At 45.0% G+C, this 22,599-nt stretch overlaps 20 non-coding genes across 20 annotated transcripts; 9 read left to right on the top strand and 11 right to left on the bottom strand.

The window, feature by feature from the left end:
- Window positions 1–5,636: 5,636 nt before the first annotated feature.
- Window positions 5,637–5,746, bottom strand: TRNAL-CAA (transfer RNA leucine (anticodon CAA)). Its single transcript has 2 exons — window positions 5,709–5,746; window positions 5,637–5,682 (listed from the first exon to the last, which is right to left on the bottom strand). It is a non-coding gene; the product is annotated as a tRNA-Leu (tRNA).
- Window positions 5,747–6,022: 276 nt separating this feature from the next.
- Window positions 6,023–6,095, top strand: TRNAR-UCG (transfer RNA arginine (anticodon UCG)). Its single transcript has one exon. It is a non-coding gene; the product is annotated as a tRNA-Arg (tRNA).
- A 1,154-nt stretch (window positions 6,096–7,249) lies between these two features.
- TRNAL-CAA (transfer RNA leucine (anticodon CAA)) lies at window positions 7,250–7,359 on the bottom strand. The gene is made up of 2 exons: window positions 7,322–7,359; window positions 7,250–7,295 (listed from the first exon to the last, which is right to left on the bottom strand). It is a non-coding gene; the product is annotated as a tRNA-Leu (tRNA).
- A 275-nt stretch (window positions 7,360–7,634) lies between these two features.
- Window positions 7,635–7,707, top strand: TRNAQ-UUG (transfer RNA glutamine (anticodon UUG)). The gene has a single exon. It is a non-coding gene; the product is annotated as a tRNA-Gln (tRNA).
- Window positions 7,708–8,861: 1,154 nt separating this feature from the next.
- TRNAL-CAA (transfer RNA leucine (anticodon CAA)) lies at window positions 8,862–8,971 on the bottom strand. The gene is made up of 2 exons: window positions 8,934–8,971; window positions 8,862–8,907 (listed from the first exon to the last, which is right to left on the bottom strand). It is a non-coding gene; the product is annotated as a tRNA-Leu (tRNA).
- A 276-nt stretch (window positions 8,972–9,247) lies between these two features.
- Window positions 9,248–9,320, top strand: TRNAQ-UUG (transfer RNA glutamine (anticodon UUG)). The gene has a single exon. It is a non-coding gene; the product is annotated as a tRNA-Gln (tRNA).
- Window positions 9,321–10,474: 1,154 nt separating this feature from the next.
- Window positions 10,475–10,584, bottom strand: TRNAL-CAA (transfer RNA leucine (anticodon CAA)). Its single transcript has 2 exons — window positions 10,547–10,584; window positions 10,475–10,520 (listed from the first exon to the last, which is right to left on the bottom strand). It is a non-coding gene; the product is annotated as a tRNA-Leu (tRNA).
- Window positions 10,585–12,088: 1,504 nt separating this feature from the next.
- On the bottom strand, window positions 12,089–12,198 carry TRNAL-CAA (transfer RNA leucine (anticodon CAA)). Its single transcript has 2 exons — window positions 12,161–12,198; window positions 12,089–12,134 (listed from the first exon to the last, which is right to left on the bottom strand). It is a non-coding gene; the product is annotated as a tRNA-Leu (tRNA).
- Window positions 12,199–12,474: 276 nt separating this feature from the next.
- TRNAR-UCG (transfer RNA arginine (anticodon UCG)) lies at window positions 12,475–12,547 on the top strand. Its single transcript has one exon. It is a non-coding gene; the product is annotated as a tRNA-Arg (tRNA).
- A 1,108-nt stretch (window positions 12,548–13,655) lies between these two features.
- TRNAL-CAA (transfer RNA leucine (anticodon CAA)) lies at window positions 13,656–13,765 on the bottom strand. Its single transcript has 2 exons — window positions 13,728–13,765; window positions 13,656–13,701 (listed from the first exon to the last, which is right to left on the bottom strand). It is a non-coding gene; the product is annotated as a tRNA-Leu (tRNA).
- A 275-nt stretch (window positions 13,766–14,040) lies between these two features.
- Window positions 14,041–14,113, top strand: TRNAR-UCG (transfer RNA arginine (anticodon UCG)). The gene has a single exon. It is a non-coding gene; the product is annotated as a tRNA-Arg (tRNA).
- Window positions 14,114–15,267: 1,154 nt separating this feature from the next.
- Window positions 15,268–15,377, bottom strand: TRNAL-CAA (transfer RNA leucine (anticodon CAA)). Its single transcript has 2 exons — window positions 15,340–15,377; window positions 15,268–15,313 (listed from the first exon to the last, which is right to left on the bottom strand). It is a non-coding gene; the product is annotated as a tRNA-Leu (tRNA).
- Window positions 15,378–15,652: 275 nt separating this feature from the next.
- Window positions 15,653–15,725, top strand: TRNAR-UCG (transfer RNA arginine (anticodon UCG)). The gene has a single exon. It is a non-coding gene; the product is annotated as a tRNA-Arg (tRNA).
- A 1,154-nt stretch (window positions 15,726–16,879) lies between these two features.
- TRNAL-CAA (transfer RNA leucine (anticodon CAA)) lies at window positions 16,880–16,989 on the bottom strand. Its single transcript has 2 exons — window positions 16,952–16,989; window positions 16,880–16,925 (listed from the first exon to the last, which is right to left on the bottom strand). It is a non-coding gene; the product is annotated as a tRNA-Leu (tRNA).
- Window positions 16,990–17,264: 275 nt separating this feature from the next.
- Window positions 17,265–17,337, top strand: TRNAR-UCG (transfer RNA arginine (anticodon UCG)). Its single transcript has one exon. It is a non-coding gene; the product is annotated as a tRNA-Arg (tRNA).
- Window positions 17,338–18,491: 1,154 nt separating this feature from the next.
- On the bottom strand, window positions 18,492–18,601 carry TRNAL-CAA (transfer RNA leucine (anticodon CAA)). The gene is made up of 2 exons: window positions 18,564–18,601; window positions 18,492–18,537 (listed from the first exon to the last, which is right to left on the bottom strand). It is a non-coding gene; the product is annotated as a tRNA-Leu (tRNA).
- Window positions 18,602–18,876: 275 nt separating this feature from the next.
- Window positions 18,877–18,949, top strand: TRNAR-UCG (transfer RNA arginine (anticodon UCG)). Its single transcript has one exon. It is a non-coding gene; the product is annotated as a tRNA-Arg (tRNA).
- A 1,154-nt stretch (window positions 18,950–20,103) lies between these two features.
- TRNAL-CAA (transfer RNA leucine (anticodon CAA)) lies at window positions 20,104–20,213 on the bottom strand. The gene is made up of 2 exons: window positions 20,176–20,213; window positions 20,104–20,149 (listed from the first exon to the last, which is right to left on the bottom strand). It is a non-coding gene; the product is annotated as a tRNA-Leu (tRNA).
- A 1,503-nt stretch (window positions 20,214–21,716) lies between these two features.
- Window positions 21,717–21,826, bottom strand: TRNAL-CAA (transfer RNA leucine (anticodon CAA)). The gene is made up of 2 exons: window positions 21,789–21,826; window positions 21,717–21,762 (listed from the first exon to the last, which is right to left on the bottom strand). It is a non-coding gene; the product is annotated as a tRNA-Leu (tRNA).
- A 275-nt stretch (window positions 21,827–22,101) lies between these two features.
- On the top strand, window positions 22,102–22,174 carry TRNAR-UCG (transfer RNA arginine (anticodon UCG)). The gene has a single exon. It is a non-coding gene; the product is annotated as a tRNA-Arg (tRNA).
- Window positions 22,175–22,599: the final 425 nt, after the last annotated feature.

Genomic DNA, 22,599 nt, shown 5'->3' with positions numbered 1-22,599 from the left:
TGCGTTGTTTGCTGCCCTCCTGGTCGTCCTGGGTTTGCGGAAGTCAGTCTGTCTGCGTACAACTGGCTAGAGGAGGGGGAGGATGTCAATCTCCTCTCTAAAGTCTCCACAAGGGCCTGCTGGTATTCTTCCATTTTGACCTGTCTGACTCTTTCTTCAAGCAGTTTTGGAACATTGTGTTTGTACCGTGGATCCAGAAGGGTATAAACCCAGTAATTGGTGTTGTCCAGAATGCGCACAATGCGTGGGTCACGTTCAATGCAGTCTAGCATGAATTGAGCCATGTGTGCCAGAGTCCTACCAGAATCCTCATCATCCTCTTGTGAGCGTTGTGATAGTTGTTGTGATGCATCATAGTCGTCACCTTCCTCCTGGTCTGCTTCTGCTGACCATTCGCGTTGAATTGTGGAAGTCCAACGTGCACCGCTCTGGCCCTCGTCAGTGGTGGCATGAAATTCCTGCTCCAACTCCAGCTGTTCCTCCTCCTCTTCTTCGTCATAGCTGCTGGGGCCAGCGTTCCCTGAGGCGGATGGCCTGATGTTGGTACCATCACGCTGATCGTTTTCTCCTTCAGATTCCCCCAGTTGCATCATGACAGCTGTTTCCTTGATTTTTAACATCGACCTCTTCAGTAAACACAGCAGTGGTATGGTAATGCTGACTGAAGAGTTGTCACTGCTCACAAGCAACGTGGATTGCTCAAAATTTTGGAGGACTTGGCAGAGGTCCAACATGTTGGCCCAATCGGATCCACAGAAGCTTGGCAGCTGGCCGGATGCGCCTCGGTACTGCGCCGTCATGTACTGGACCACTGCACTCTTCTGCTCGCAAAAGCGGGCTAGCATGTGCAGCGTAGAATTCCAGCGCGTAGGGACATCACACAGCAAGCGATGGTGGGGGAGATTGAAGCGCTCCTGCATCTTGGCGAGTGCCCCCGAAGCAGTACTGGAATTTCTACAATGTTTGGACACTCGACGCACCTTCAACAGCAGATCGGGCACGCCTGGGTATGTCCTCAGGAACCGCTGAACTACTAGGTTCATCACGTGCGCCAGGCAAGGGATGTGTGTCAGCTTAGCCAACCTTAAAGCGCGAATGAGATTACTCCCATTATCACACACAACCATGCCCGGTTTCAGGTCCAGCGGTGCCAGCCACAAATCCGTCTGTTCCTTTATTCCCCTCCAAATTTCCTCCCCTGTGTGCTGCTTATCCCCAAGGCAGATTAGCTTCAGCAACGCTTGCTGACGCATGCCAACAGCTGTGCTGCACTGCTTCCACGATCCTACTGCTGCTGGGTTAGCGTTTCCGGATGAGGTACAGCTTTGAGATGCGTTGGAGGAGAAGGAGTCAGAGAGGTAGGTGCTGCTGTTGTTATCCAGTGGGAGGGACGGCGGTGCAGCTGTTTGTGGCGTGGGCAACACCCGTGCCGTAGCAGGTGAGGAATCGCTGCCAGGCTCCACAAGGTTCACCCAGTGCGCGGTAAGGGAGATGTATCGACCCTGGCCGAACGCACTCGTCCAGGTGTCAGTGGTGAGGTGAACCTTGCAGGCAACGGCATTCTTCAAGCTTCGGGTTATTTTGCTGACCACGTGCTCATGCAACTCAGGCACTGCAGAGCGTGCAAAGTGGTAGCGGCTGGGAACCACGTAACGTGGGATGGCCACTGACATCATGCCCTTGAAGCTGTTTGTCTCCACCAATCGATATGGCAGCATTTCGCAGGCCAGAAGCTTGGCTATGCTGGCTGTTACTGCCACGGCCCGGGGGTCATTTGCTGGCAATTTCCTCTTGCGCTCAAACATCTCCGACACAGACAACTGAACCGTAGCGCTGCACACGGAAGGGCTGTTGGTTGTTGTGTTTGATGAACACTGGGAGACCTCAAGAGCACTACTCCGGAAAGTGACAGTGTCAGCGTCGTCTGATGTTTGTGAATGTTGTGAACCACGCAATGGCTGGGCTACTGCTGCTGCTGAGGCGGGTCTGGTGAACCCAAGGGAGGCAGTGTTGTTTCTGGTACCCTGTCCTGACGCGTTTGCCCAAAGAGTGGGATGTTTGGATAGCATGTGACGGCTCATGCTGGTGGTGGAGAGGTTGTTAATATTTTTCCCCCTGCTCAGGCGGGTCTTGCACACCTTGCAAATCGCCATGGTAACATCCTCAGTGCAGTCTTCAAAGAAAGCCCAGACTTTGGAGCACCTGCCTCCTTGCTGGCGATTTCTGTTTGCTCCTCTTTTGCCTCTCACTTGAACTTCCACGCTTGTGGTGCCTGAAATTGCGCGCCGCCTACCTTGTGGCACAAGGCGAACTCGTGCAGCAGTGTGTTCTTCAACAGACTCATCTGTGCTGCTGCTACGACGGCGATGTTCTCGTTCACAAACAAAATCTGGGTCTCTGTCCACATTGTCCATACCCTCCTCTTCCATCTCCTCAAACTCGTCATATGTCATTGTGGGCCACCGCCGTGGAGTAGAGCTCCCCACAACAACCTCTGCGCAGCACACTCCAACGTCGTCTTCCAGATCTTGTCGGCCGACCTCCTGCAATTGCAACCCCTCCTGCCCAAATTGCTCTGGGATTTGGGTTTCCGAGTCCTCTTCGGACTCGCCTTGTATTTCAGTGCGCGGTGCATTTCCCACAGTTAACGGTTGTGAATCCAGGCACAACATTTCTGGCTGTTCCTCCATTGACCTTTGAAAGGTGGAAGTTTGTTGGGCTGGGAATAGCTCCTGCGAATACCCCATTGTGTCCTGAGGTAATTCATCGGACTGGTTATCTGGCAGTTGTGTGCGTGGTGTCGCTGCCGGTTGTGTCAGCTTTGTGCCCACTGGCTCCTTGTAACTGGCTGAGGACTCGGACCTCGTGCGTGATGTGCTGGTGCTGCTTAACCCACTGCTGGACGCTTGAGAGGTCATCCAAGTAATTATCTGGTCCTGTTCTTTTGGATTTGTGAGGGTTGTTGTCCTGGACAACATGGGCGGTATTGAGTGGGTTTTCTTGGGTGCTCCCCTGTGGCCTGTACGTGAACCGTCAGGGGAAACACCTCTTCCCTTGCCCCTCCCTCTTTCACCGGATTTCTTCCTCATTTCACTTATCCTTACAGTACACGCTGACTGGCAGCAGTACAGTGGCAGTACAGAAATGCTATACAGTACCACTATTCCCAGCAGCGACACAGAGCACAATGCTATACAGTGACGGGTGAGCGGTGTACCACTATTCCCAGCAGACACAGAACAGTACACAGAATGCTATATAGTGTGGCTGAACGAGCGGTGTACCACTATTCCCAGCAGACACAGAACAGTACACAGAATGCTATATAGTGTGGCTGAACGAGCGGTGTACTACTGTTCCCAGCAGACACAGAACAGTACACAGAATGCTATATAGTGTGGCTGAACGAGCGGTGTACTACTGTTCCCAGCAGACACAGAACAGTACACAGAATGCTATATAGTGTGGCTGAACGAGCGGTGTACCACTATTCCCAGCAGACACAGAACAGTACACAGAATGCTATATAGTGTGGCTGAACGAGCGGTGTACTACTGTTCCCAGCAGACACAGAACAGTACACAGAATGCTATATAGTGTGGCTGAACGAGCGGTGTACTACTGTTCCCAGCAGACACAGAACAGTACACAGAATGCTATATAGTGTGGCTGAACGAGCGGTGTACTACTGTTCCCAGCAGACACAGAACAGTACACAGAATGCTATATAGTGTGGCTGAACGAGCGGTGTACTACTGTTCCCAGCAGACACAGAACAGTACACAGAATGCTATATAGTGTGGCTGAACGAGCGGTGTACCACTATTCCCAGCAGACACAGAACAGTACACAGAATGCTATATAGTGTGGCTGAACGAGCGGTGTACTACTGTTCCCAGCAGACACAGAACAGTACACAGAATGCTATATAGTGTGGCTGAACGAGCGGTGTACCACTATTCCCAGCAGACACAGAACAGTACACAGAATGCTATATAGTGTGGCTGAACGAGCGGTGTACTACTGTTCCCAGCAGACACAGAACAGTACACAGAATGCTATATAGTGTGGCTGAACGAGCGGTGTACTACTGTTCCCAGCAGACACAGAACAGTACACAGAATGCTATATAGTGTGGCTGAACGAGCGGTGTACTACTGTTCCCAGCAGACACAGAACAGTACACAGAATGCTATATAGTGTGGCTGAACGAGCGGTGTACTACTGTTCCCAGCAGACACAGAACAGTACACAGAATGCTATATAGTGTGGCTGAACGAGCGGTGTACTACTGTTCCCAGCAGTGACACACAATGACTGGGGGGGACCCTGGCTAGCGTGGCTGGAGCGCGAACTACCCTGCCTGCCTACCCAAAGCTAAACCCACAGACAAATGGCGGAGATATGACGTGGTTCGGGTATTTATTTACCCGAACCACGTGACAGTTCGGCCAATCAGAGCGCGTTCGGGTCCGAACCACGTGACCCGTTCGGCCAATCACAGCGCTAGCCGAACGTTCGGGGAACGTTCGGCCATGCGCTCTTAGTTCGGCCATATGGCCGAACGGTTTGGCCGAGCACCGTCAGGTGTTCGGCCGAACTCGAACATCACCCGAACAGGGTGATGTTCTGCAGAACCCGAACAGTGGCGAACACTGTTCGCCCAACACTACTTACAACTTGTGCAAGTCCCAGCAAAGTTTTTACATCAACCTCAAATAAACACTGCTAGTCCACACTGGGATTCTAACCTTTGCCTTACTTTGAACCCAATACCCTGATGGACCTTGGAAGAGACTCTAAGTAAACTATATGACCCAGGGTTCAAACATTCATGGTGGCATCTCCCTTTCTGCTAAGCATTTTGTTTACTAACATGAGAAAATTAATTTCCTATATGATTTAGGAAATCCTTGTCTGCAATTCTGCTGTAAGCCAGACTTTTACAAAGGTGCAGACACAGCATGTCAAGTGGCACGATGCGATTCCTTCTTGTTGCAAGCTCAACAATTTCAAAAGGTTGCCTCGGTTCCCAATTTATATGAAGAGTTCTTGCCTGAAATTTGGAAAGTATGTCTGTCATTTCCTCTGAAAAGATATGATCCACACCGCAAATGGAACACTGCAATCGGTTTTCTTGCAACCTGAACTCTTTTCAAGGAAGGGTCCGTTGAAATTTCAACAAATGAGTCTTGTCAGAAGAGGGAATAACCCCACCTCTTTCACCAAAGGTCAGAACATACAGGGAAGACCTGTAAGTTATTGCCAAAACCTATCTCCTGAGTTCGGTCTCCTTACATATTTGTCACTTTACCTGTACACTAACCTTTTAAGATTTAGCAAAACAAATTGCCTCCAAAGCTTCTGATCCTGATGAAGTGAACTAGAAGAGAAGATGAGCTAACCCATATGACTGTAGGTGTGCCAAAGGGGATGGAATTTGTCAGTTTGTAAAACGTGTGTTAGAAAGCTTGTAGAAAAAAGTCGGCCTTGTTCCTTTTCTGCGAGATTTTCCAAAAGTCCATGTGAGGTTGCTGTTAAAAAGGCCCTTTGAAGAGCCTAGTAAACGAAAAGACCCAAGAGCTTGTTTTGGCAGGCCCGACCAATGTGCCATGATGGACAAAGTGAAAAAGCTCTGTCAGAAGTGGGATTTGAACCCACGCCTCCATTCAGAGACCAGAAGGCCCATGAGAAGGGAAGAGAAGCCTCTTGAGTCTGGCGCCTTAGACCACTCGGCCATCCTGACAAGCGGTGTACTATGTGCCCATGCAGCTGGCACAATGACTATACTTAACAGAGAAGAGACAACCACAAACTTAGCCTAGAAGACTTCATGAACACTGCAAGGCATGTTTTTTCTCTGAAAACACTCATCAAACTGCCATTTTGGATCACTGCAATACCTTAGACAGCAATGTCATGTGCCTGCTCTAACAAATGAAATCCTTTGTGCTCCTTGAGCGTCTTTTCCTATGCGGTGGCTGTTTCCAGTGGAAAATGGTTTCTTCATAAAGAGGCATGAGACCGCGTGGCCTAATGGATAAGGCGTCTGACTTCGGATCAGAAGATTGAGGGTTCGAGTCCCTTCGTGGTCGTTGAGCTCTGTTCTTGTCACTTCTGTAGAGTATTTGCTGCTCTTGTTGTAAATGTCCTCGGAGACTTTGCAAAAGCCTGTGCTTCCTCACTCATGCTTATCATTCAATCCCTGCCCTTGACTGTTTACAGCTACAAAGGTGGCTGCTTTTGCTGAGCTTTCACCACAATGTCAATGACGCTAACTCTTTTCTTACAACTTGTGCAAGTCCCAGCAAAGTTTTTACATCAACCTCAAATAAACACTGCTAGTCCACACTGGGATTCTAACCTTTGCCTTACTTTGAACCCAATACCCTGATGGACCTTGGAAGAGACTCTAAGTAAACTATATGACCCAGGGTTCAAACATTCATGGTGGCATCTCCCTTTCTGCTAAGCATTTTGTTTACTAACATGAGAAAATTAATTTCCTATATGATTTAGGAAATCCTTGTCTGCAATTCTACTGTAAGCCAGACTTTTACAAAGGTGCAGACACAGCATGTCAAGTGGCACGATGCGATTCCTTCTTGTTGCAAGCTCAACAATTTCAAAAGGTTGCCTCGGTTCCCAATTTATATGAAGAGTTCTTGCCTGAAAATTGGAAAGTATGTCTGTCATTTCCTCTGAAAAGATATGATCCACACCGCAAATGGAACACTGCAATTGGTTTTCTTGCAACCTGAACTCTTTTCAAGGAAGGGTCCGTTGAAATTTCAACAAATGAGTCTTGTCAGAAGAGGGAATAACCCCACCTCTTTCACCAAAGGTCAGAACATACAGGGAAGACCTGTAAGTTATTGCCAAAACCTATCTCCTGAGTTCGGTCTCCTTACATATTTGTCACTTTACCTGTACACTAACCTTTTAAGATTTAGCAAAACAAATTGCCTCCAAAGCTTCTGATCCTGATGAAGTGAACTAGAAGAGAAGATGAGCTAACCCATATGACTGTAGGTGTGCCAAAGGGGATGGAATTTGTCAGTTTGTAAAACGTGTGTTAGAAAGCTTGTAGAAAAAAGTCGTCCTTGTTCCTTTTCTGCGAGATTTTCCAAAAGTCCATGTGAGGTTGCTGTTGAGAAGGCCCTTTGAAGAGCCTAGTAAACGAAAAGACCCAAGAGCTTGTTTTGGCAGGCCCGACCAATGTGCCATGATAGACAAAGTGAAAAAGCTCTGTCAGAAGTGGGATTTGAACCCACGCCTCCATTCCGAGACCAGAAGGCCCATGAGAAGGGAAGAGAAGCCTCTTGAGTCTGGCGCCTTAGACCACTCGGCCATCCTGACAAGCGGTGTACTATGTGCCCATGCAGCTGGCACAATGACTATACTTAACAGAGAAGAGACAACCACAAACTTAGCCTAGAAGACTTCATGAACACTGCAAGGCATGTTTTTTCTCTGAAAACACTCATCAAACTGCCATTTTGGATCACTGCAATACCTTAGACAGCAATGTCATGTGCCTGCTCTAACAAATGAAATCTTTGTGCTCCTTGAGCGTCTTTTCCTATGCGGTGGCTGTTTCCAGTGGAAAATGGTTTCTTCACAAATAGGCATGAGACCGCGTGGCCTAATGGATAAGGCGTCTGACTTTGGATCAGAAGATTGAGGGTTCGAGTCCCTTCGTGGTCGTTGAGCTCTGTTCTTGTCACTTCTGTAGAGTGTTTGCTCCTCTTGTTGTAAATGTCCTCGGAGACTTTGCAAAAGCCTGTGCTTCCTCACTCATGCTTATCATTCAATCCCTGCCCTTGACTGTTTACAGCTACAAAGGTGGCTGCTTTTTCTGAGTTTTCACCACAATGTCAATGACGCTAACTCTTTTCTTACAACTTGTGCAAGTCCCAGCAAAGTTTTTACATCAACCTCAAATAAACACTGCTAGTCCACACTGGGATTCTAACCTTTGCCTTACTTTGAACCCAATACCCTGATGGACCTTGGAAGAGACTCTAAGTAAACTATATGACCCAGGGTTCAAACATTCATGGTGGCATCTCCCTTTCTGCTAAGCATTTTGTTTACTAACATGAGAAAATGAATTTCTTATATGATTTAGGAAATCCTTGTCTGCAATTCTGCTGTAAGCCAGACTTTTACAAAGGTGCAGACACAGCATGTCAAGTGGCACGATGCGATTCCTTCTTGTTGCAAGCTCAACAATTTCAAAAGGTTGCCTCGGTTCCCAATTTATATGAAGAGTTCTTGCCTGAAATTTGGAAAGTATGTCTGTCATTTCCTCTGAAAAGATATGATCCACACCGCAAATGGAACACTGCAATTGGTTTTCTTGCAACCTGAACTCTTTTCAAGGAAGGGTCCGTTGAAATTTCAACAAATGAGTCTTGTCAGAAGAGGGAATAACCCCACCTCTTTCACCAAAGGTCAGAACATACAGGGAAGACCTGTAAGTTATTGCCAAAACCTATCTCCTGAGTTCGGTCTCCTTACATATTTGTCACTTTACCTGTACACTAACCTTTTAAGATTTAGCAAAACAAATTGCCTCCAAAGCTTCTGATCCTGATGAAGTGAACTAGAAGAGAAGATGAGCTAACCCATATGACTGTAGGTGTGCCAAAGGGGATGGAATTTGTCAGTTTGTAAAACGTGTGTTAGAAAGCTTGTAGAAAAAAGTCGGCCTTGTTCCTTTTCTGCGAGATTTTCCAAAAGTCCATGTGAGGTTGCTGTTGAGAAGGCCCTTTGAAGAGCCTAGTAAACGAAAAGACCCAAGAGCTTGTTTTGGCAGGCCCGACCAATGTGCCATGATAGACAAAGTGAAAAAGCTCTGTCAGAAGTGGGATTTGAACCCACGCCTCCATTCGGAGACCAGAAAGCCCATGAGAAAGGAAGAGAAGCCTCTTGAGTCTGGCGCCTTAGACCACTCGGCCATCCTGACAAGCGGTGTACTATGTGCCCATGCAGCTGGCACAATGACTATACTTAACAGAGAAGAGACAACCACAAACTTAGCCTAGAAGACTTCATGAACACTGCAAGGCATGTTTTTTCTCTGAAAACACTCATCAAACTGCCATTTTGGATCACTGCAATACCTTAGACAGCAATGTCATGTGCCTGCTCTAACAAATGAAATCCTTTGTGCTCCTTGAGCGTCTTTTCCTATGCGGTGGCTGTTTCCAGTGGAAAATGGTTTCTTCATAAAAAGGCATGAAACCGCGTGGCCTAATGGATAAGGCGTCTGACTTTGGATCAGAAGATTGAGGGTTCGAGTCCCTTTGTGGTCGTTGAGCTCTGTTCTTGTCACTTCTGTAGAGTATTTGCTCCTCTTGTTGTAAATGTCCTCGGAGACTTTGCAAAAGCCTGTGCTTCCTCACTCATGCTTATCATTCAATCCCTGCCCTTGACTGTTTACAGCTACAAAGGTGGCTGCTTTTGCTGAGCTTTCACCACAATGTCAATGACGCTAACTCTTTTCTTACAACTTGTGCAAGTCCCAGCAAAGTTTTTACATCAACCTCAAATAAACACTGCTAGTCCACACTGGGATTCTAACCTTTGCCTTACTTTGAACCCAATACCCTGATGGACCTTGGAAGAGACTCTAAGTAAACTATATGACCCAGGGTTCAAACATTCATGGTGGCATCTCCCTTTCTGCTAAGCATTTTGTTTACTAACATGAGAAAATTAATTTCCTATATGATTTAGGAAATCCTTGTCTGCAATTCTGCTGTAAGCCAGACTTTTACAAAGGTGCAGACACAGCATGTCAAGTGGCACGATGCGATTCCTTCTTGTTGCAAGCTCAACAATTTCAAAAGGTTGCCTCGGTTCCCAATTTATATGAAGAGTTCTTGCCTGAAATTTGGAAAGTATGTCTGTCATTTCCTCTGAAAAGATATGATCCACACCGCAAATGGAACACTGCAATTGGTTTTCTTGCAACCTGAACTCTTTTCAAGGAAGGGTCCGTTGAAATTTCAACAAATGAGTCTTGTCAGAAGAGGGAATAACCCCACCTCTTTCACCAAAGGTCAGAACATACAGGGAAGACCTGTAAGTTATTGCCAAAACCTATCTCCTGAGTTCGGTCTCCTTACATATTTGTCACTTTACCTGTACACTAACCTTTTAAGATTTAGCAAAACAAATTGCCTCCAAAGCTTCTGATCCTGATGAAGTGAACTAGAAGAGAAGATGAGCTAACCCATATGACTGTAGGTGTGCCAAAGGGGATGGAATTTGTCAGTTTGTAAAACGTGTGTTAGAAAGCTTGTAGAAAAAAGTCGGCCTTGTTCCTTTTCTGCGAGATTTTCCAAAAGTCCATGTGAGGTTGCTGTTGAGAAGGCCCTTTGAAGAGCCTAGTAAACGAAAAGACCCAAGAGCTTGTTTTGGCAGGCCCGACCAATGTGCCATGATGGACAAAGTGAAAAGGCTCTGTCAGAAGTGGGATTTGAACCCACGCCTCCATTTGGAGACCAGAAGGCCCATGAGAAGGGAAGAGAAGCCTCTTGAGTCTGGCACCTTAGACCACTCGGCCATCCTGACAAGCGGTGTACTATGAGCCCATGCAGCTGGCAAAATGACTATACTTAACAGAGAAGAGACAACCACAAACTTAGCCTAGAAGACTTCATGAACACTGCAAGGCATGTTTTTTCTCTGAAAACACTCATCAAACTGCCATTTTGGATCACTGCAATACCTTAGACAGCAATGTCATGTGCCTGCTCTAACAAATGAAATCCTTTGTGCTCCTTGAGCGTCTTTTCCTATGCGGTGGCTGTTTCCAGTGGAAAATTGTTTCTTCATAAAGAGGCATGAGACCGCGTGGCCTAATGGATAAGGCGTCTGACTTCGGATCAGAAGATTGAGAGTTTGAGATTCCTTCATGGTCGTTGAGCTCTGTTCTTGTCACTTCTATAGAGTATTTGCTCCTCTTGTTGTAAATGTCCTCGGAGACTTTGCAAAAGCCTGTGCTTCCTCACTCATGCTTATCATTCAATCCCTGCCCTTGACTGTTTACAGCTACAAAGGTGGCTGCTTTTGCTGAGCTTTCACCACAATGTCAATGACGCTAACTCTTTTCTTACAACTTGTGCAAGTCCCAGCAAAGTTTTTACATCAACCTCAAATAAACACTGCTAGTCCACACTGGGATTCTAACCTTTGCCTTACTTTGAACCCAATACCCTGATGGACCTTGGAAGAGACTCTAAGTAAACTATATGACCCAGGGTTCAAACATTCATGGTGGCATCTCCCTTTCTGCTAAGCATTTTGTTTACTAACATGAGAAAATTAATTTCCTATATGATTTAGGAAATCCTTGTCTGCAATTCTGCTGTAAGCCAGACTTTTACAAAGGTGCAGACACAGCATGTCAAGTGGCACGATGCGATTCCTTCTTGTTGCAAGCTCAACAATTTCAAAAGGTTGCCTCGGTTCCCAATTTATATGAAGAGTTCTTGCCTGAAATTTGGAAAGTATGTCTGTCATTTCCTCTGAAAAGATATGATCCACACCGCAAATGGAACACTGCAATCGGTTTTCTTGCAACCTGAACTCTTTTCAAGGAAGGGTCCGTTGAAATTTCAACAAATGAGTCTTGTCAGAAGAGGGAATAACCCCACCTCTTTCACCAAAGGTCAGAACATACAGGGAAGACCTGTAAGTTATTGCCAAAACCTATCTCCTGAGTTCGGTCTCCTTACATATTTGTCACTTTACCTGTACACTAACCTTTTAAGATTTAGCAAAACAAATTGCCTCCAAAGCTTCTGATCCTGATGAAGTGAACTAGAAGAGAAGATGAGCTAACCCATATGACTGTAGGTGTGCCAAAGGGGATGGAATTTGTCAGTTTGTAAAACGTGTGTTAGAAAGCTTGTAGAAAAAAGTCGGCCTTGTTCCTTTTCTGCGAGATTTTCCAAAAGTCCATGTGAGGTTGCTGTTGAGAAGGCCCTTTGAAGAGCCTAGTAAACGAAAAGACCCAAGAGCTTGTTTTGGCAGGCCCGACCAATGTGCCATGATGGACAAAGTGAAAAAGCTCTGTCAGAAGTGGGATTTGAACCCACGCCTCCATTCAGAGACCAGAAGGCCCATGAGAAGGGAAGAGAAGCCTCTTGAGTCTGGCGCCTTAGACCACTCGGCCATCCTGACAAGCGGTGTACTATGTGCCCATGCAGCTGGCACAATGACTATACTTAACAGAGAAGAGACAACCACAAACTTAGCCTAGAAGACTTCATGAACACTGCAAGGCATGTTTTTTCTCTGAAAACACTCATCAAACTGCCATTTTGGATCACTGCAATACCTTAGACAGCAATGTCATGTGCCTGCTCTAACAAATGAAATCCTTTGTGCTCCTTGAGCGTCTTTTCCTATGCGGTGGCTGTTTCCAGTGGAAAATGGTTTCTTCATAAAGAGGCATGAGACCGCGTGGCCTAATGGATAAGGCGTCTGACTTCGGATCAGAAGATTGAGGGTTCGAGTCCCTTCGTGGTTGTTGAGCTCTGTTCTTGTCACTTCTGTAGAGTATTTGCTCCTCTTGTTGTAAATGTCCTCGGAGACTTTGCAAAAGCCTGTGCTTCCTCACTCATGCTTATCATTCAATCCCTGCCCTTGACTGTTTACAGCTACAAAGGTGGCTGCTTTTGCTGAGCTTTCACCACAATGTCAATGACGCTAACTCTTTTCTTACAACTTGTGCAAGTCCCAGCAAAGTTTTTACATCAACCTCAAATAAACACTGCTAGTCCACACTGGGATTCTAACCTTTGCCTTACTTTGAACCCAATACCCTGATGGACCTTGGAAGAGACTCTAAGTAAACTATATGACCCAGGGTTCAAACATTCATGGTGGCATCTCCCTTTCTGCTAAGCATTTTGTTTACTAACATGAGAAAATTAATTTCCTATATGATTTAGGAAATCCTTGTCTGCAATTCTGCTGTAAGCCAGACTTTTACAAAGGTGCAGACACAGCATGTCAAGTGGCACGATGCGATTCCTTCTTGTTGCAAGCTCAACAATTTCAAAAGGTTGCCTCGGTTCCCAATTTATATGAAGAGTTCTTGCCTGAAAATTGGAAAGTATGTCTGTCATTTCCTCTGAAAAGATATGATCCACACCGCAAATGGAACACTGCAATTGGTTTTCTTGCAACCTGAACTCTTTTCAAGGAAGGGTCCGTCTCTTTCACCAAAGGTCAGAACATACAGGGAAGACCTGTAAGTTATTGCCAAAACCTATCTCCTGAGTTCGGTCTCCTTACATATTTGTCACTTTACCTGTACACTAACCTTTTAAGATTTAGCAAAACAAATTGCCTCCAAAGCTTCTGATCCTGATGAAGTGAACTAGAAGAGAAGATGAGCTAACCCATATGACTGTAGGTGTGCCAAAGGGGATGGAATTTGTCAGTTTGTAAAACGTGTGTTAGAAAGCTTGTAGAAAAAAGTCGTCCTTGTTCCTTTTCTGCGAGATTTTCCAAAAGTCCATGTGAGGTTGCTGTTGAGAAGGCCCTTTGAAGAGCCTAGTAAACGAAAAGACCCAAGAGCTTGTTTTGGCAGGCCCGACCAATGTGCCATGATAGACAAAGTGAAAAAGCTCTGTCAGAAGTGGGATTTGAACCCACGCCTCCATTCCGAGACCAGAAGGCCCATGAGAAGGGAAGAGAAGCCTCTTGAGTCTGGCGCCTTAGACCACTCGGCCATCCTGACAAGCGGTGTACTATGTGCCCATGCAGCTGGCACAATGACTATACTTAACAGAGAAGAGACAACCACAAACTTAGCCTAGAAGACTTCATGAACACTGCAAGGCATGTTTTTTCTCTGAAAACACTCATCAAACTGCCATTTTGGATCACTGCAATACCTTAGACAGCAATGTCATGTGCCTGCTCTAACAAATGAAATCTTTGTGCTCCTTGAGCGTCTTTTCCTATGCGGTGGCTGTTTCCAGTGGAAAATGGTTTCTTCATAAAGAGGCATGAGACCGCGTGGCCTAATGGATAAGGCGTCCGACTTCGGATCAGAAGATTGAGGGTTCGAGTCCCTTCGTGGTCGTTGAGCTCTGTTCTTGTCACTTCTATAGAGTATTTGCTCCTCTTGTTGTAAATGTCCTCGGAGACTTTGCAAAAGCCTGTGCTTCCTCACTCATGCTTATCATTCAATCCCTGCCCTTGACTGTTTACAGCTACAAAGGTGGCTGCTTTTGCTGAGCTTTCACCACAATGTCAATGACGCTAACTCTTTTCTTACAACTTGTGCAAGTCCCAGCAAAGTTTTTACATCAACCTCAAATAAACACTGCTAGTCCACACTGGGATTCTAACCTTTGCCTTACTTTGAACCCAATACCCTGATGGACCTTGGAAGAGACTCTAAGTAAACTATATGACCCAGGGTTCAAACATTCATGGTGGCATCTCCCTTTCTGCTAAGCATTTTGTTTACTAACATGAGAAAATTAATTTGCTATATGATTTAGGAAATCCTTGTCTGCAATTCTGCTGTAAGCCAGACTTTTACAAAGGTGCAGACACAGCATGTCAAGTGGCACGATGCGATTCCTTCTTGTTGCAAGCTCAACAATTTCAAAAGGTTGCCTCGGTTCCCAATTTATATGAAGAGTTCTTGCCTGAAATTTGGAAAGTATGTCTGTCATTTCCTCTAAAAAGATATGATCCACACCGCAAATGGAACACTGCAATTGGTTTTCTTGCAACCTGAACTCTTTTCAAGGAAGGGTCCGTTGAAATTTCAACAAATGAGTCTTGTCAGAAGAGGGAATAACCCCACCTCTTTCACCAAAGGTCAGAACATACAGGGAAGACCTGTAAGTTATTGCCAAAACCTATCTCCTGAGTTCGGTCTCCTTACATATTTGTCACTTTACCTGTACACTAACCTTTTAAGATTTAGCAAAACAAATTGCCTCCAAAGCTTCTGATCCTGATGAAGTGAACTAGAAGAGAAGATGAGCTAACCCATATGACTGTAGGTGTGCCAAAGGGGATGGAATTTGTCAGTTTGTAAAACGTGTGTTAGAAAGCTTGTAGAAAAAAGTCGGCCTTGTTCCTTTTCTGCGAGATTTTCCAAAAGTCCATGTGAGGTTGCTGTTGAGAAGGCCCTTTGAAGAGCCTAGTAAACGAAAAGACCCAAGAGCTTGTTTTGGCAGGCCCGACCAATGTGCCATGATAGACAAAGTGAAAAAGCTCTGTCAGAAGTGGGATTTGAACCCACGCCTCCATTCGGAGACCAGAAGGCCCATGAGAAGGGAAGAGAAGCCTCTTGAGTCTGGCGCCTTAGACCACTCGGCCATCCTGACAAGCTGTGTACTATGTGCCCATGCAGCTGGCACAATGACTATACTTAACAGAGAAGAGACAACCACAAACTTAGCCTAGAAGACTTCATGAACACTGCAAGGCATGTTTTTTCTCTGAAAACACTCATCAAACTGCCATTTTGGATCACTGCAATACCTTAGACAGCAATGTCATGTGCCTGCTCTAACAAATGAAATCTTTGTGCTCCTTGAGCGTCTTTTCCTATGCGGTGGCTGTTTCCAGTGGAAAATGGTTTCGTCATAAAGAGGCATGAGACCGCGTGGCCTAATGGATAAGGCGTCTGACTTCGGATCAGAAGATTGAGGGTTCGAGTCCCTTCGTGGTTGTTGAGCTCTGTTCTTGTCACTTCTATAGAGTATTTGCTCCTCTTGTTGTAAATGTCCTCGGAGACTTTGCAAAAGCCTGTGCTTCCTCACTCATGCTTATCATTCAATCCCTGCCCTTGACTGTTTACAGCTACAAAGGTGGCTGCTTTTGCTGAGCTTTCACCACAATGTCAATGACGCTAACTCTTTTCTTACAACTTGTGCAAGTCCCAGCAAAGTTTTTACATCAACCTCAAATAAACACTGCTAGTCCACACTGGGATTCTAACCTTTGCCTTACTTTGAACCCAATACCCTGATGGACCTTGGAAGAGACTCTAAGTAAACTATATGACCCAGGGTTCAAACATTCATGGTGGCATCTCCCTTTCTGCTAAGCATTTTGTTTACTAACATGAGAAAATTAATTTCCTATATGATTTAGGAAATCCTTGTCTGCAATTCTGCTGTAAGCCAGACTTTTACAAAGGTGCAGACACAGCATGTCAAGTGGCACGATGCGATTCCTTCTTGTTGCAAGCTCAACAATTTCAAAAGGTTGCCTCGGTTCCCAATTTATATGAAGAGTTCTTGCCTGAAATTTGGAAAGTATGTCTGTCATTTCCTCTAAAAAGATATGATCCACACCGCAAATGGAACACTGCAATTGGTTTTCTTGCAACCTGAACTCTTTTCAAGGAAGGGTCCGTTGAAATTTCAACAAATGAGTCTTGTCAGAAGAGGGAATAACCCCACCTCTTTCACCAAAGGTCAGAACATACAGGGAAGACCTGTAAGTTATTGCCAAAACCTATCTCCTGAGTTCGGTCTCCTTACATATTTGTCACTTTACCTGTACACTAACCTTTTAAGATTTAGCAAAACAAATTGCCTCCAAAGCTTCTGATCCTGATGAAGTGAACTAGAAGAGAAGATGAGCTAACCCATATGACTGTAGGTGTGCCAAAGGGGATGGAATTTGTCAGTTTGTAAAACGTGTGTTAGAAAGCTTGTAGAAAAAAGTCGGCCTTGTTCCTTTTCTGCGAGATTTTCCAAAAGTCCATGTGAGGTTGCTGTTGAGAAGGCCCTTTGAAGAGCCTAGTAAACGAAAAGACCCAAGAGCTTGTTTTGGCAGGCCCGACCAATGTGCCATGATAGACAAAGTGAAAAAGCTCTGTCAGAAGTGGGATTTGAACCCACGCCTCCATTCCGAAACCAGAAGGCCCATGAGAAGGGAAGAGAAGCCTCTTGAGTCTGGCGCCTTAGACCACTCGGCCATCCTGACAAGCGGTGTACTATGTGCCCATGCAGCTGGCACAATGACTATACTTAACAGAGAAGAGACAACCACAAACTTAGCCTAGAAGACTTCATGAACACTGCAAGGCATGTTTTTTCTCTGAAAACACTCATCAAACTGCCATTTTGGATCACTGCAATACCTTAGACAGCAATGTCATGTGCCTGCTCTAACAAATGAAATCTTTGTGCTCCTTGAGCGTCTTTTCCTATGCGGTGGCTGTTTCCAGTGGAAAATGGTTTCTTCATAAAGAGGCATGAGACCGCGTGGCCTAATGGATAAGGCGTCTGACTTCGGATCAGAAGATTGAGGGTTCGAGTCCCTTTGTGGTCGTTGAGCTCTGTTCTTGTCACTTCTATAGAGTATTTGCTCCTCTTGTTGTAAATGTCCTCGGAGACTTTGCAAAAGCCTGTGCTTCCTCACTCATGCTTATCATTCAATCCCTGCCCTTGACTGTTTACAGCTACAAAGGTGGCTGCTTTTGCTGAGCTTTCACCACAATGTCAATGACGCTAACTCTTTTCTTACAACTTGTGCAAGTCCCAGCAAAGTTTTTACATCAACCTCAAATAAACACTGCTAGTCCACACTGGGATTCTAACCTTTGCCTTACTTTGAACCCAATACCCTGATGGACCTTGGAAGAGACTCTAAGTAAACTATATGACCCAGGGTTCAAACATTCATGGTGGCATCTCCCTTTCTGCTAAGCATTTTGTTTACTAACATGAGAAAATTAATTTCCTATATGATTTAGGAAATCCTTGTCTGCAATTCTGCTGTAAGCCAGACTTTTACAAAGGTGCAGACACAGCATGTCAAGTGGCACGATGCGATTCCTTCTTGTTGCAAGCTCAACAATTTCAAAAGGTTGCCTCGGTTCCCAATTTATATGAAGAGTTCTTGCCTGAAAATTGGAAAGTATGTCTGTCATTTCCTCTGAAAAGATATGATCCACACCGCAAATGGAACACTGCAATTGGTTTTCTTGCAACCTGAACTCTTTTCAAGGAAGGGTCCGTTGAAATTTCAACAAATGAGTCTTGTCAGAAGAGGGAATAACCCCACCTCTTTCACCAAAGGTCAGAACATACAGGGAAGACCTGTAAGTTATTGCCAAAACCTATCTCCTGAGTTCGGTCTTCTTACATATTTGTCACTTTACCTGTACACTAACCTTTTAAGATTTAGCAAAACAAATTGCCTCCAAAGCTTCTGATCCTGATGAAGTGAACTAGAAGAGAAGATGAGCTAACCCATATGACTGTAGGTGTGCCAAAGGGGATGGAATTTGTCAGTTTGTAAAACGTGTGTTAGAAAGCTTGTAGAAAAAAGTCGGCCTTGTTCCTTTTCTGCGAAATTTTCCAAAAGTCCATGTGAGGTTGCTGTTGAGAAGGCCCTTTGAAGAGCCTAGTAAACGAAAAGACCCAAGAGCTTGTTTTGGCAGGCCCGACCAATGTGCCATGATAGACAAAGTGAAAAAGCTCCATCAGAAGTGGGATTTGAACCCACGCCTCCATTCCGAAACCAGAAGGCCCATGAGAAGGGAAGAGAAGCCTCTTGAGTCTGGCGCCTTAGACCACTCGGCCATCCTGACAAGCGGTGTACTATGTGCCCATGCAGCTGGCACAATGACTATACTTAACAGAGAAGAGACAACCACAAACTTAGCCTAGAAGACTTCATGAACACTGCAAGGCATGTTTTTTCTCTGAAAACACTCATCAAACTGCCATTTTGGATCACTGCAATACCTTAGACAGCAATGTCATGTGCCTGCTCTAACAAATGAAATCTTTGTGCTCCTTGAGCGTCTTTTCCTATGCGGTGGCTGTTTCCAGTGGAAAATGGTTTCTTCACAAAGAGGCATGAGACCGCGTGGCCTAATGGATAAGGTGTCTGACTTCGGATCAGAAGATTGAGGGTTCGAGTCCCTTCGTGGTCGTTGAGCTCTGTTCTTGTCACTTCTATAGAGTATTTGCTCCTCTTGTTGTAAATGTCCTCGGAGACTTTGCAAAAGCCTGTGCTTCCTCACTCATGCTTATCATTCAATCCCTGCCCTTGACTGTTTACAGCTACAAAGGTGGCTGCTTTTGCTGAGCTTTCACCACAATGTCAATGACGCTAACTCTTTTCTTACAACTTGTGCAAGTCCCAGCAAAGTTTTTACATCAACCTCAAATAAACACTGCTAGTCCACACTGGGATTCTAACCTTTGCCTTACTTTGAACCCAATACCCTGATGGACCTTGGAAGAGACTCTAAGTAAACTATATGACCCAGGGTTCAAACATTCATGGTGGCATCTCCCTTTCTGCTAAGCATTTTGTTTACTAACATGAGAAAATGAATTTCCTATATGATTTAGGAAATCCTTGTCTGCAATTCTGCTGTAAGCCAGACTTTTACAAAGGTGCAGACACAGCATGTCAAGTGGCACGATGCGATTCCTTTTTGTTGCAAGCTCAACAATTTCAAAAGGTTGCCTCGGTTCCCAATTTATATGAAGAGTTCTTGCCTGAAATTTGCAAAGTATGTCTGTCATTTCCTCTGAAAAGATATGATCCACACCGCAAATGGAACACTGCAATTGGTTTTCTTGCAACCTGAACTCTTTTCAAGGAAGGGTCCGTTGAAATTTCAACAAATGAGTCTTGTCAGAAGAGGGAATAACCCCACCTCTTTCACCAAAGGTCAGAACATACAGGGAAGACCTGTAAGTTATTGCCAAAACCTATCTCCTGAGTTCGGTCTCCTTACATATTTGTCACTTTACCTGTACACTAACCTTTTAAGATTTAGCAAAACAAATTGCCTCCAAAGCTTCTGATCCTGATGAAGTGAACTAGAAGGGAAGATGAGCTAACCCATATGACTGTGGGTGTGCCAAAGGGGATGGAATTTGTCAGTTTGTAAAACGTGTGTTAGAAAGCTTGTAGAAAAAAGTCGGCCTTGTTCCTTTTCTGCGAGATTTTCCAAAAGTCCATGTGAGGTTGCTGTTGAGAAGGCCCTTTGAAGAGCCTAGTAAACGAAAAGACCCAAGAGCTTGTTTTGGCAGGCCCGACCAATGTGCCATGATGGACAAAGTGAAAAAGCTCTGTCAGAAGTGGGATTTGAACCCACGCCTCCATTCAGAGACCAGAAGGCCCATGAGAAGGGAAGAGAAGCCTCTTGAGTCTGGTGCCTTAGACCACTCGGCCATCCTGACAAGCGGTGTACTATGTGCCCATGCAGCTGGCACAATGACTATACATAACAGAGAAGAGACAACCACAAACTTAGCCTAGAAGACTTCATGAACACTGCAAGGCATGTTTTTTCTCTGAAAACACTCATCAAACTGCCATTTTGGATCACTGCAATACCTTAGACAGCAATGTCATGTGCCTGCTCTAACAAATGAAATCCTTTGTGCTCCTTGAGCGTCTTTTCCTATGCGGTGGCTGTTTCCAGTGGAAAATGGTTTCTTCATAAAGAGGCATGAGACCGCGTGGCCTAATGGATAAGGTGTCTGATTTTGGATCAGAAGATTGAGGGTTTGAGTCCCTTCGTGGTTGTTGAGCTCTGTTCTTGTCACTTCTGTAGAGTATTTGCTCCTCTTGTTGTAAATGTCCTCGGAGACTTTGCAAAAGCCTGTGCTTCCTCACTCATGCTTATCATTCAATCCCTGCCCTTGACTGTTTACAGCTACAAAGGTGGCTGCTTTTGCTGAGCTTTCACCACAATGTCAATGACGCTAACTCTTTTCTTACAACTTGTGCAAGTCCCAGCAAAGTTTTTACATCAACCTCAAATAAACACTGCTAGTCCACACTGGGATTCTAACCTTTGCCTTACTTTGAACCCAATACCCTGATGGACCTTGGAAGAGACTCTAAGTAAACTATATGACCCAGGGTTCAAACATTCATGGTGGCATCTCCCTTTCTGCTAAGCATTTTGTTTACTAACATGAGAAAATTAATTTCCTATATGATTTAGGAAATCCTTGTCTGCAATTCTGCTGTAAGCCAGACTTTTACAAAGGTGCAGACACAGCATGTCAAGTGGCACGATGCGATTCCTTCTTGTTGCAAGCTCAACAATTTCAAAAGGTTGCCTCGGTTCCCAATTTATATGAAGAGTTCTTGCCTGAAATTTGGAAAGTATGTCTGTCATTTCCTCTGAAAAGATATGATCCACACCGCAAATGGAACACTGCAATTGGTTTTCTTGCAACCTGAACTCTTTTCAAGGAAGGGTCCGTTGAAATTTCAACAAATGAGTCTTGTCAGAAGAGGGAATAACCCCACCTCTTTCACCAAAGGTCAGAACATACAGGGAAGACCTGTAAGTTATTGCCAAAACCTATCTCCTGAGTTCGGTCTCCTTACATATTTGTCACTTTACCTGTACACTAACCTTTTAAGATTTAGCAAAACAAATTGCCTCCAAAGCTTCTGATCCTGATGAAGTGAACTAGAAGAGAAGATGAGCTAACCCATATGACTGTAGGTGTGCCAAAGGGGATGGAATTTGTCAGTTTGTAAAACGTGTGTTAGAAAGCTTGTAGAAAAAAGTCGGCCTTGTTCCTTTTCTGCGAGATTTTCCAAAAGTCCATATGAGGTTGCTGTTGAGAAGGCCCTTTGAAGAGCCTAGTAAACGAAAAGACCCAAGAGCTTGTTTTGGCAGGCCCGACCAATGTGCCATGATGGACAAAGTGAAAAAGCTCTGTCAGAAGTGGGATTTGAACCCACGCCTCCATTCGGAGACCAGAAGGCCCATGAGAAGGGAAGAGAAGTCTCTTGAGTCTGGCGCCTTAGACCACTCGGCCATCCTGACAAGCGGTGTACTATGTTCCCATGCAGCTGGCACAATGACTATACTTAACAGAGAAGAGACAACCACAAACTTAGCCTAGAAGACTTCATGAACACTGCAAGGCATGTTTTTTCTCTGAAAACACTCATCAAACTGCCATTTTGGATCACTGCAATACCTTAGACAGCAATGTCATGTGCCTGCTCTAACAAATGAAATCTTTGTGCTCCTTGAGCGTCTTTTCCTATGCGGTGGCTGTTTCCAGTGGAAAATGGTTTCTTTATAAAGAGGCATGAGACCGCGTGGCCTAATGGATAAGGCGTCTGACTTCGGATCAGAAGATTGAGGGTTCGAGTCCCTTTGTGGTCGTTGAGCTCTGTTCTTGTCACTTCTGTAGAGTATTTGCTCCTCTTGTTGTAAATGTCCTCGGAGACTTTGCAAAAGCCTGTGCTTCCTCACTCATGCTTATCATTCAATCCCTGCCCTTGACTGTTTACAGCTACAAAGGTGGCTGCTTTTGCTGAGCTTTCACCACAATGTCAATGACGCTAACTCTTTTCTTACAACTTGTGCAAGTCCCAGCAAAGTTTTTACATCAACCTCAAATAAACACTGCTAGTCCACACTGGGATTCTAACCTTTGCCTTACTTTGAACTCAATACCCTGATGGACCTTGGAAGAGACTCTAAGTAAACTATATGACCCAGGGTTCAAACATTCATGGTGGCATCTCCCTTTCTGCTAAGCATTTTGTTTACTAACATGAGAAAATGAATTTCCTATATGATTTAGG

This window comes from Hyperolius riggenbachi, chromosome 8 (assembly GCF_040937935.1).
Source record: "Hyperolius riggenbachi isolate aHypRig1 chromosome 8, aHypRig1.pri, whole genome shotgun sequence".
Taxonomy (NCBI): Eukaryota; Metazoa; Chordata; class Amphibia; order Anura; family Hyperoliidae; genus Hyperolius; species Hyperolius riggenbachi.
This window is presented reverse-complemented; position numbering and strand designations above follow the sequence as displayed.